The following is a 12,510-nucleotide window of genomic DNA, read 5'->3' as shown; positions in this document are numbered from 1 at the left end:
ATTTTAGCATTTTAGCAACTGCCATGACAGTACTGTTTCCAAGCGGGTTCAGAATCCCTGGTCTCTTGATATATGCTCTGGAATGTTAAGCTGTGGGTCTCCCTGTTACTTCTGAAATAAGCACAATCATGCAGCTCCAGCCCCTTTAAGCAACCTTCCATTTGTCTTATCCAGGGATGCAGCCCTGTGCTCCCCCACCTGGCCAGATAAATGGACTGTGACTCTGCATTGAAAACACAGCTGTCCCCACAGGCAGGTCCCAACAGCTAACTTGCAGTAGGAGTAGGAGGCCTGAGTAGACTTCAGGCCTGAGTAGCTAAATTATCTTACAAGTTACTAGAAGCCCTAAAGGTTTCAATAAATTTGAATTTGCTCCAGGCAATGATGAAGCAACTGCTATGACTCTTGTTTATCTCTAACTTATGAATTTCTTAGAACCCAGAGGAAAAGGATGCCCTCATCCCCAATTTACAGCAAAAGCCATGAATTTACAGATGACAGCTTCATAATTCATGTCAGGATATGTGTTCTAATCTGAATAAAGCATTATTTCCAATATTTGGATAAGCCTATTTTGTGAGGAATGTGTTCAGACAGGACAGAAGGAAGGGGCAAGAGTTGTGTTGCATGTCTGTTCCTGAGTGTTTTTACGTTGCACTGGCCCAGATATTCTTGACACAAGATAAAGAGTTGATTGACATAAATTCCAGGCTACTGACAAGTCCTGCTGCTGACATTCTGTGCAACCTTGAGATAGGAGGTTGGCACAAGATACAGGTCACAAAGACCTTGCTGATAAAACAGCATGCGGTAAAAGAGCTGGCCAAATCCCACCAAAACCAAGAAGGCAAGGAAACAGACCTCTGGTCATCCTCACTGCTTATTACACACTAATTATAATACATTAGCATGTTAAAAGACATTCCCACCAGTGCCATGACGGTTTACAAATGCCATGGCAACATCAGAAAGTCACCCTACATGCTCTACAATGGGGAGGAACCCTCAATTCCGGGAATTGCCCCCACCCCTTTCCCAGAAAACTCATGAATAATCCACCCCTCATTTAGCATATAATCAAGAAATAACTATAAAATAGCCAAAGAGCGGGCCGTGCTGCTGCTCTGCCTATGGAGTAGCCATTCTTTCATTCCTTTACTTTTTTAACAAACTTGCTTTCACTTTACTCTATGGATTTGCCTTTAATTCTTTCTTGCGTGAGATCCAAGAACACTCTCTTGTGGTCTGGATCAGGACCCCTTTCTGGTAACAGTATTTGTTTACTGAAGTCAAACCTGTTTCTGTGAGGATAAAGGAGGAAATATCAGTATAAGTGAATAAAAAATGGGCTATGAAGATAGTCATACAAAAGCCTACAGCCATGACAATTTCCAGGGCAGGAGCAAGAAAGAAGTAGAAAGCTAATGAAAACTGATTCTGAGGAGGAATCTTCCCAGGCCAATTTTAGAGAGCGTGCTGTGACAGAAACAGCCAGGGAGTAGCTGCTCAAAGTGACTGGGACCTTCAGGAGACCTGCAGAGGTTTGGCAATACATCTGCAGTTTGAGTCTCACTAGTAAAACTGATCCTTAATATTATTAAATTGTGTTGAATTACAAGACAATAACTAAACAGCAGCAACAATAACAAAAAAGTCTTCTTTTGACTGTCTAAGTAGGGGATTAGGAAAGAACCATGAGAAAGCAATCTTCCTGTGTCTCCCAAACTGAGATAAACAGAATACTAGTGTCCTGCAAAATGTTAATAAGTATTAATCAGTAAAGAAGGTTCTGTGATCAAATAGGTTTGACAAGTTCTGGCTACACAAAATAATGGAATAATTCACTAAAGAATGTCTCAGGTTCTTAATGTGCTAATATGCATGATAATTCTCCGGGTATGTGGAGTTTTCCAAACTCATTTAACTTCAGAATACGTTTTTTTTTTTCTTTTCAGAACTCCCATTAGCATCCCATTGGATATTTGTGTTCTGTGACACTCAATTTGGAAAACATGAGGGTAGTACCATTTACATTTCAATGGATGCCAAGAAAAAAGCCCCAGGAGAAGGATACCATTCTGTTTGGCAATAAACCCGCTCTGAAGCAGAATTCTGAACCGGCCAGAGCAGAAGCACAGAAAAGCCAGTGTGTAGACTCATCCAACGCCTTAGCCAGAAAACCTCCAAACTGACCCAGATTGCTCCAAAAGGAATAGAAAATTTTAGGAACATTTATATTAGATGTTCAGATAGATGCTGTCAGGCCTCTGAGCCCAAGCTAAGCCATCATATCCCCTGTGGCCTGCACTTACACATCCAGATGGCCGGTTCCTGCCTTAACTGATGGCATTCCACCACAAAAGTAGTGAAAATGGCCTTTTCCTGCCTTAACTGATGACATTGTCTTGTGAAATTCCTTCTCCTGGCTCATCCTGGCTCAAAAGCTCCCCCACTGAGCACCTTGTGACCCCCACTCTGTCTGCCAGAGAACAACCCCACTTTGACTGTAATTTTCCTTTACCTACCCAAATCTTATAAAACGGCCCCACCCCTATCTCCCTTCCCTGACTCTCTTTTCGGACTCAGCCCGCCTGCACCCAGGTGAAATAAACAGCTTTATTGCTCACACGAAGCCTGTTTGGTGGTCTCTTCACATGGACGCACATGAAATTTGGTGCCGTGACTCGGATCAGGGGACCTCCCTTGGGAGATCAATCCCGTCCTCCTGCTCTTTGCTCCGTGAGAAAGATCCACCTATGACCTCAGGTCCTCAGACCAACCAGCCCAAGAAACATCTCACCAATTTCAAATCCAGTAAGTGGCCTCTTTTTACTTTCTTCTCCAAACTCCCTCACTAACCCTCAACCTCTTTCTCCTTTCAATCTTGGCTCCACACTTCAATCTCTCCCTTCTCTTAATTTCAATTCCTTTCATTTTCTGGTAGAGACAAAGGAGACACGTTTTATCCGTGGACCCAAAACTCCGGCGCCGGTCACAGACTAGGGAAGGCAGCCTTCCCTTGGTGTTTAATCATTGCAGGGACACCTCTCTGATTATTCACCCAGGTTTCAGAGGTGTCAGACCATGCAGGGATGCCTGCCTTGGTCCTTCACCCTTAGTGGCAAGTCCCGCTTTTCTGGGGAAGAGGCAAGTACCCAACCCCTTCTCTCCATGTCTCTACCCCTTCTCCGCCTTTCTGGGGGGCAAGAAACCCCCAACCCCTTCTCCTTCACCCTTAGTGGCAAGTCCCACTTTTCTAGGGGAGGGGCAAATACCCCTTATATCTCTGTGCCCCATCCCTTATTTCCACGCCCCAACCTCTTATATCTCTGTGCCCCATCCCTTATTTCCACGCCACAAGCTCTTATATCTCTGTGCCCCGATCCCTTATTTCCACGCCCCAACCTCTTATATCTCTGTGCCCCGATCCCTTATTTCCACGCCCCAACCTCTTGTATCTCTGTGCCCCAATCCCTTATTTCCACGCCCCAACCTCTTATATCTCTGCACCCCAATCCCTTATTTCCATGCCCCGACCTCGTATCTCTGTGCCCTGATCCCTTTCCCACTTTTCTGGAGGGTAAGAACCCCTGAACCCCTTCCCTCCATATCTCTACTGTCTCTTTTCTCTGGGCTTGCCTCCTTCACTATGGGCAACCTTCCACCCTCCATTCCTCCTTCTTCTCCCTTAGCCTGTGTCCTCAAAAACTTAAAACCTCTTCAACTCACACCTGACCTAAAACATAAATGCCTTATTTTATTCTGCAATGCCGCTTGACCTGAACACAAACTCAACAGTAGTTCCAAATAGCCAGAAAACGGCACTTTCAATTTCTCCATCCTACAAGACCTAAATAATTTTTGTTGAAAAACAGGCAAATGGTCTGAGGTGCCTGACGTCTAGGCATTCTTTTACACATCAGTCCCTCCCTAGTCTCTGTGCCCAGTGCAACTCGTCCCAAATCTTCCTTCTTTCCCTCCCGCCTGTCCCCTCAGTCCCAACCCCAAGCGTCACTGAGTTTTTCTAATCTTCCTTTTCTACAGACCCATCTGACCTCTCCCCTCCTCCCCAGGCTGCTCCTCACCAGGCCGAGCTAGGTCCCAATTCATCCTCAGCCTTCGCTCCTCCACCCTATAGTCCTTTTATCACCTCCCCTCCTCACACCCGGTCCAGTTTACAGTTTCATTCCGTGAGTAGCCCTCCCCTACCTGCCCAGCAGTTTCCTCTTAAAAAGGTGGCTGAAGCTAAAGGCATAGTCAAGGTTAATGCTCCTTTTTCTTTATCAGACCTCTCCCAAATCAGTGAGCGTTTAGGCTCTTTCATCAAATATGAAAAACTCAGCCCAGTTCATGGCTCGTTTGGCAGCAACCCTGAGACGCATTACAGCCCCAGACCCTAGAAGGTCAAAAGGCCGTCTTACTCTCAAAATACATTTTATTACCCAATCTGCTCCCGACATTAAATAAAACTCCAAAAATTAAATTCTGGCCCTCAAACCCCACAACAAGACTTAATTAACCTCGCCTTCAAGGTGTACAATAATAGAAAAAAGTTGCAATTCCTTGCCTCCACTGTGAGACAAACCCCAGCCACATCTCCAGCACACAACTTCCAAGCGCCTGAATCGCAGCGGCCAGGTGTTCCTCCAGAACCTCCTCTCCCAGGAGCTTGCTACAAGTGCCAGAAATCTGGCCACCAGGCCAAGGAATGCCCACAACCCAGGATTCCTCCAAAGCCGCGTCCCATCTGTGCGGGACCCCACTGGAAATCAGACTGTCCAACTCACCTGGCAGCCACTCCCAGAGCCCCTGGAACTCTGGCCCAAGGCTCTCTGACTCCTTCCCAGATCTTCTTGGCTTAGCGGCTGAAGACTGATGCTGCCCGATTGCCTCAGAAGCCCCCTAGACCATCACGGATGCCGAGCTTCGGGTAACTCTCAAAGTGGAAGGTAAGTCCGTCCCCTTAGTCAATACGGAGGCTACCCACTCCACATTACCTTGTTTTCAAGGGCCTGTTTCCCTTGCCTCCATAACTGTTGTGGGTATTGACGGCCAGGCTTCTAAACCTCTGAAAACTCCCCGACTCTGGTGCCAACTTGGATAACACTCGTTTAAGCACTCCTTTTTAGTTATCCCCACCTGCCCAGTTCCCTTACTAGGCCGAGACACTTTAACTAAATTATCTGCTTCCCTGACTATTCCTGGACTACAGCTACATCTCATTGCCACCTTTTCCCCAGTTCAAAGCCTCCTTCGCATCCTCCTCTCATATCCCCCCACCTTAACCCACAAATATAAGAGGCCTCTATTCCCTCCTTGGCGACCGATCATGCACCCCTTACAATCTCATTAAAACCTAATCACCCTTACCCCGCTCAATGCCAATATCCCATCCCACAGCACACTTTGAAAAGATTAAAGCCTGTTATCACTTGCCTGCTACAGCATGGCCTTTTAAAGCCTATAAACTCTCCTTACCATTCCCCCATTTTACCTGTCCTAAAACCAGACAAGGCTTACAGGTTAGTTCAGGATCTGCGCCTTATCAACCAAATTGTTTTCCCTATCCACCCCGTGGTGCCAAACCCATATACTCTCCTATCCTCAGTACCTGCCTCTACAACCCATTATTCTGTTCTAGATCTCAAACATGCTTTCTTTACTATTCCTTTGCACCCTTAATTCCAGCCTGTCTTCGCTTTCACTTGGACTGACCCTGACACCCATCAGGCTCAGCAAATTACCTAGGCTGTACTGCCGCAAGCCTTCGCAGATAGCCCCCATTACTTCAGTCAAGCCCAAATTTCATCCTCATCTGTTACCCATCTCAGCATAATTCTCATAAAAACACACGTGCTCTCCCTGCTGATCGTGTCCAATTAATCTCCCAAACCTCAATCCCTTACAAAACAAAAACTCTTTTCTTTCCTAGGCATGGTTAGTGCAGTCAGAATTCTTACACAAGAGCCAGGACCGCACCCTGTAGCCTTTCTGTGCAAACAACTTGACCTTACTGTTCTAGCCTAGCCCTCATGTCTGCATGCAGCAGCTGCCGCTGCTTTAATACTTTTAGAGGCCCTAAAAATCACAAACTATGCTCAACTCACTCTCTACATTTCTCATAACTTCCAAAATCTATTTTCTTCCTCATACCTGACGCATATACTTTCTGCTCCCTGGCTCCTTCAGCTGTACTCACTCTTTGTTAAGTCCCACAATTACCATTGTTCCTGGCCCAGACTTCAATCCGGCCTCCCACATTATTCCTGATACCACACCTGACCCCCATGACTGTATCTCTCTGATCCACCTGACATTCACCCCATTTCCCCATATTTTCTTCTTTCCTGTTCCTCACCCTGATCACGCTTGATTTATTGATGGCAGTTCCACCAGGCCTAATTGCCACACACCAGCAAAGGCAGGCTATGCTATAGTACAAGCCACTAGCCCGCCTCTTAGAACCTCTCATTTCCTTTCCATCGTGGAAACCTGTTCTCAAGAAAATAACTTCTCAGTGTTCCATCTGCTATTCTACTACTCCTCAGGGATTATTCAGGCCCCCTCCCTTCCCTACACATCAAGCTCAAGGATTTGCCCCCACCCAGGACTGGCAAATTAGCTTTACTCAACATGCCCCGAGTCAGATAACTAAAATACCTCTTAGTCTAGGTAGACACTTTCACTGGATAGGTACAGGCCTTTCCTACAGGGTCTGAGAAGGCCACCACAGTCAATTCTTCCCTTCTGTCAGACATAATTCCTCAGTTTAGCCTTGTCATTTCTTCTGTTCTGTCAGATATAATTCCTCAGTTTAGCCTTCCCACCTCTACACAGTCTGATAACAGACCAGCCTTTATTCGTCAAATCAGCCAAGCAGTTTTTCAGGCTCTTAGTATTCAGTGAAACCTTTATATCCCTTACAGTCCTCCGTCTTCAGCAAAAGTAGAACAGACTAAAGGTCTTTTAAAAACACACCTCACCAAGCTCAGCCACCAACTTAAAAAGGACTGGACAATACTTTTACCACTTTCCTTTCTCAGAAGTCAGACCTGTTCTCAGAGTGCTACAAAGTACAGCCCATTTGAGCTCCTGTATAGACGCTCCTTTCTGTTAGGCCTCAGTCTCATTCCAGACACCAGACCAACTTAGACTGTGCCCCAAAAAAACTTGTCATCCCTACTATCTTCTGTCTAGTCATACTCCTATTCACCGTTTTCAACTATTCATACATGCCCTGCTCTTGTTTACACTGACGGTTTACACTGTTTCTCCAAGCCATCACAGCTGATATCTCCTGGTGCTATCCCCAAATTGCCACTCTTAACTCTTGAAGTAAATAAATAATCTTTGCTGGCAGGACTATGCTGAATCTCCTTAGGCACTCTCTAATCAGATGTCCTGGGTCGTCCCAATTCTTAGACCTTTTATACCTGTTTTTCTCCTTCTCTTATTCCATTTAGTTTTTCAATTCATACAAAACCATATCCAGGCCATTACCAATAATTCTACACGACAAATGTTTCTTCTAACAACCCCACAATATCACCCCTTACCACAAAATCTTCCTTCAGCTTAATCTCTCCCACTCCAGGTTCCCACACCGCCCCTAATCCCGCTCGAAGCAGCCGTGAGAAACATCACCCATTATCTCGCCATAGCATCCCCCAAAATTTTTGCTGTCCCAACACTTTACCACTATTTTGTTTTATTTTTCTTGTTAATATAAGAAGACAGGAATGTCAGGCCTCTGAGCCCAAGCTAAACCATCATATACCCTGTGACCTGCACTTACACATCCAGATGGCCGGACCCTGCCTTAACTGATGATATTCCACCATAAAAGAAGTGAAAATGGCCTGTTTCTGCCTTAACTGATGACATCGTCTTGTGAAATTCCTTCTCCTGGCTCATCCTGGCTCAAAAGCTCCCCTACTAAGCACCTTGTGACCCCCACTCTGCCCGCCAGAGAACAACCCCCCTTTGACTGTAATTTTCCTTTACCTACCCAAATCCTATAAAACGGCCCCACCCCTATCTCCCTTTGCTGACTCTTCTCGGACTCAGCCTGCCTGCACCCAGATGATTAAAAGCTTTATTGCTCACACAAAGCCTGTTTGGTGGTCTCTTCACACGGACGTGCGTGAAAGATGCTGATGTACAAGGAGCCAAAAAGGCCTGTGGGTAAGCTCCTGCTTCCTGTTTGACAGACTACGATGGGAACCAGGAGTAAAGAAGGTAGGAAGGGGAAAGATGAGCAGGGGACCTGAAGGAGTAGAGGCAGACCCTACTGCTGAAGGAGGAGGAAGGGCTTCCTCCTGGCGATGTGGGGCTCCTGGACTGCTCCCTTATCCTGCCTTCTGAAATCCTGCTTCCTCTTAGCTGTGGGATAACTGTGGAGAGGGAGGGAACCAACCTCCTGTCTCTAGAGACACTAAGAACTTTGTTCTCAAATCCCTCATTGAAAGAGTTTCTTAGTCCAGATGTTACCCGAAAGGGGTCCCGATCCAGACCCCAAGAGAGAGTTCTTGGATCTGGAAAAAGAAAGAATTCAACGCAAATCCATAAAGTGGAAGCAAATTTCTTAAGAAAGCAGAGGAATAACAAATGGCTACTCCATAGGCAGAGCAGATGCATGGGCTGTTGATTGCCTACTTTTACGATTATTTCTTGATTATGTGCTAAAGGAGGGGTGGATTATTCATGAGTTTTCTGGGAAACGGGTGGGAAATTCCCTGGAACTGAGGGTTCCTCCCTTTTTCAGACCATATAGGGTAACTTCCTGATGTTTTCATGGCATTTGTAAACTCTCCTGGTGCTGCTGAAAGTGTCTTTAAGCATGCTAATGTATTATAATTAACATATAATGAGCAGTGAGGAGACCAGAGGTCGCCATCTTCGTTTTGGTGGGGTCTGGCCAGCTTCTTTACCTCAGACTGTTTTATCAGCAAGGTCTTTGTGACCTATATCTTATGCCAACCTCCTGTTTCATCCTGTGATTTAGAATGCCATAACATCCTGGGAATGCAGCCCAATAGGTCTCAGCCTCATTTTACCCAGCCCCTATTCAAGATGGAGTCGCTCTTGTTCAAATACCTCTGATACAGATAAGGAAGAAACACCAACCCTTAGCATGGACGCTGGCAGCTGCGACCTCTCATGAAGGGTGTGGATGGCCTCTGGTGAACTGGATGAGGTCTCTGGTGAGTGGGGTGAGGCCTCTGGTGAGCGGCTGGTGGCTTCTCCTGAGTGGGGTGAGGTCTCTGGTAATGGCGGTATATTCTCTCGTGAGCAGGGCGCGGTGGCTGCCTGGTGCACAGCAGCCCTGGGCAGCTGTTGAGCAGAGTGAGGAAGCCCATGGTTAGCCCAGGACAAGCCTGCGAAACCAGCAATGGCAGCAAAGACAGCGAGGGTTGGGCTGCTGCTGGTGCCGCACTCCCTGGTAGCCGCGGGGACAGGCATCTGAAGAGCTGAGGCCTCCACCAGGCGCTGAAGCTGAGGAAACCCCGTGGGCTCCCTGGGGAGATACAGGGAGGAAAGGTTTCAGGAGAGAGCAGCCAGTGAACTGGGGGAGGCGGAGGTGTTTCCATGACGGGAGCTCGTGGAGAGCGCGGTGTGGGGTGCTGCAGCCCGGAGGAGAAAACACCGGCGCCCACGGAGCAGTGGGACAGAGGCCTTAGTGGGAGAGAGGCCCTTCCACCTAGTCTTGCAGGAAGCGGCTTATTCACTTCCTCATTCGGGAAGGAGCCCTGGGTCTGTGTTCACTGTTGGGGAAGCTCCTGGACTGCTCCTGGATGCAGCGGGAACGGCTGAGATCTTCAGCTCGGAAGAGGGAGGCTCCTTTCCGCACTGTGGCGTCCTTGTCTCAGCTTCCTCTCCTGAGTCTCCGTCCAGAATCTGCGGATCATGGTGGGCAGGCGTCCGTTCCAACAGGATGGTGACAGGAACTGAACAAAGGAAGGAATAATTCACTGAGAATTCGGGGGAAACCTCAAACAGTTCTCAGGAATGGGAGATTTTTGTGTTCTGTAAAAATTCCATTTGCATGGAGACTCAGATTTTAAATCTCTAATTAAAAACAAAAGTAGTTGAATCCATGTTGGGTTATTTCAATGAACTCATTCCAGGCCCTGCTTGAATCACAATCTTGTAATTTAGCTCTTCCTACAGATGAGCCCCTGAATAAATCCTCACCCCACCTGAAGCTGAAACGGTCCCAAGATGGAGCCTTAATGCAAGTCTAGGAACCACCATCAAGTCATCCTGGCTTTAGGCCAGCCCTGGCTTGTTCTGCCTGGCTCTTCTTGGGTCCAAAATATTATTATTTCAGCATGCATTCAATATACAACTTATCAATGAAGCAGTTTCCATTTTTTCACACTAAGTCTTTGAAATTCATTGTATACTTTGCACTTAGAGCACATCTCAATTTGGTCAGAGCACACACAGTTGGTCCAAACCTGTGGCTGCCCTACAGGTTTATAATTAGTCACCTCTTAAGTGACCTGCCTCCTAATACCATCACTATGGGAATTAGAAATTCAACATATAAATAGTAAAAAACAAACCCCCTCATAAAAACTTACAGAAATTTTAAGAATTAGTAAATGAATTGAGTAATATTGCCAGCTATGAGTAATATGTATATAGTCTTTCTACAGACCAACAATGAATAGAAAAATTAATAATTAGAATGATGCCATTTACAATAGCTATAAACATTTTAAAATATCCTGAAATAATTTTATTAAGTGCAAGTCTTTTTTTAATGAAAATTATGATACTTCGTTGAAATTCATTTAAAAATACCGAATTAAATAGAGACATACAATGTTATTGAATATGAAGCCTATCATAAAAAAACTGCAGATCTCCTCAACTTGATCCATCACACCAATAAAAATTTCAACAGGGGTTTCTGTGTAAGGCAATAAGCTGAACAAATGGTTGAAATTAGCAAGGCTTTCCTGAAGAAGAGAGAGGAAAATGAAGCGTGGAGAGGGCCTGCCAATATGGAAAGTGCAAAACGTTATCTTCTTAGAGTTTTAATTTGCATTTCTGTGATTACTAAAAACGTTGAACAATTATCCATATTTTTAATTCATTTTTTCCCTCATGAGATGCCTACAAATTATTTGCCCGTTTCTCAACTTTTTCTTTCTGATCCATAGAAATCCCATTTAATAGTCTGGTTATTAATTTTTCAGTTATAGATAGGTAAATATTTTCTACTGGCTTGTGGCTTATTTTCTAACTCTTCATGGTGTCTTTTGGTGCACAGATATCTCTTGATGTAGTAGAATTTATCTTTTCTTTCATGGTTGATGCTTTCTGTGTCTTGTTTCAAAATGTGGATTTTTTTTTTAGCACATAATCATAAAGACATTCTTGTTTTAGTCTATCCAGGCTGATATAACAAAATGCCATAAACTGGGTAGCTTATAAACAACAGAAATTTATTTCTTCCACAGTCCTGGAGTGTGGGAGTATACCATCAAGGCAAATTCAGTGACTCACAAGAGGCCAGACACAGATGGTACCTTCTTTGTCTGTCCTCACAGGGTGGAACAGGCCAGGAGTCCGGTTAGGGCCTTATTATAAAGACGCTAATCCCATTTCTGAGCGGTCTGCCCTCATTATAAACTCACCTCTTAAATGACCCGCTTCCTAATACCATCACCTTGGGGATTCAAAATTTAACATAAGAATTTTGGAAGGACCCAAACTCAAATCACCGCAATTCTGCTGTGCTGTATTTTACATTTTGAAAAGTTTGCCTTTTACATTTTAAGTTACTGATACATAATAAACTGACTTTTGTTTATGGTGTAAAGTAAGAATATAATTTTATTTTCCCCATATAGATAACAAAGTTTTCCAGCATTGTTTATTGAATAACTCTCCTTTCTGCACTGAAGTGCAATAGAACCTCTAACATTCAGAGATTTTCCACGTATGTATGGATCTGTTTCTAAACCATTCCTGATCTGTTTATGCCTTATGTTCTCTATCATTACGTAAGTAGCACAATGTATTAATTTGTATACTTTAATTTTTTTACAAATATAGCAACTAGAAAAATTACATTCCTGGCTCACATTATATTTTTGTCTCTCCATGCTGATATGAATAATCATAGTAACTACCTCTTTCTTTCCAAACCTTACACTATTCGTTTCTTTTTCTTATTTATTGTGGTGACTGGGTGCTGAAGAACAATGTTGAATAGATATGGTAACAGCAGAAAATCAATTATATCCCTGACTATATGGTAATGTGCATAATATTTCATAATTAAATAAGATGTTGATGAAATATATTTTTGTGTGTGTTTTATTAGAGCATAAAATTTCCCCACTATTCCTAAATTACTAGGAATTTTTGTTTTGTTCTGTTTGAAACATTAATGGTATATTAATATCCATTGTTAATCCAATTAACCAAATAATTGAAATATATCTAATGTTTTTTCTGCATGAATGTGATACATTTTATAAATTTGTTTTCTAA

General features: G+C 44.3%; 1 long non-coding RNA gene across 1 annotated transcript; it reads left to right on the top strand.

Moving 5' to 3' along the window:
* The first annotated feature begins 1,138 nt into the window (after nucleotides 1-1,138).
* On the top strand, nucleotides 1,139-8,164 carry LOC129060131 (uncharacterized). Its single transcript, XR_010140396.1, has 3 exons — nucleotides 1,139-1,266; nucleotides 1,956-2,814; nucleotides 7,731-8,164. It is a non-coding gene; the product is annotated as an uncharacterized LOC129060131 (long non-coding RNA).
* The last annotated feature ends 4,346 nt before the right edge of the window (nucleotides 8,165-12,510 follow it).

This window comes from Pongo abelii, chromosome 5, assembly GCF_028885655.2.
Source record: "Pongo abelii isolate AG06213 chromosome 5, NHGRI_mPonAbe1-v2.0_pri, whole genome shotgun sequence".
NCBI classification, from domain to species: domain Eukaryota; kingdom Metazoa; phylum Chordata; class Mammalia; order Primates; family Hominidae; genus Pongo; species Pongo abelii.
This window is presented reverse-complemented; position numbering and strand designations above follow the sequence as displayed.